This window comes from Corvus brachyrhynchos, unplaced genomic scaffold, assembly GCF_000691975.1.
Source record: "Corvus brachyrhynchos isolate BGI_N302 unplaced genomic scaffold, ASM69197v1 scaffold454, whole genome shotgun sequence".
Taxonomy (NCBI): Eukaryota; Metazoa; Chordata; class Aves; order Passeriformes; family Corvidae; genus Corvus; species Corvus brachyrhynchos.
This window is the reverse complement of record NW_008237525.1, coordinates 17754-18042: the sequence shown is the minus strand read 5'-3', so window position 1 is coordinate 18042 and position 289 is coordinate 17754.

Here is a 289-nt window from a genome sequence, read left to right as displayed (position 1 = left end):
AGGTTGGGGGCTGAACTGGGAGTGTGTGAGCTGAACTGGGAATGCCTCAGCCCAGCTGGGAAGGTGTGATCCGAACTGGGGCCCCCTCCCAGCCCTCCCGGCCCCCCGCACCTCCCCCGGCCCCGGGGATGCTTTAACCTGCACAAACTGGGCAGAATTCAAGATCAAAGTCAAGTTTTCACTTGAAATGTCTTCATTTGACTGACTTTATTTTAATAAAAACGTAAATTGATAAACTCGCTTGAAATTGCTGCAGTGACGGTCTTGGCTTTCTCTCTCTTTTTTTCCT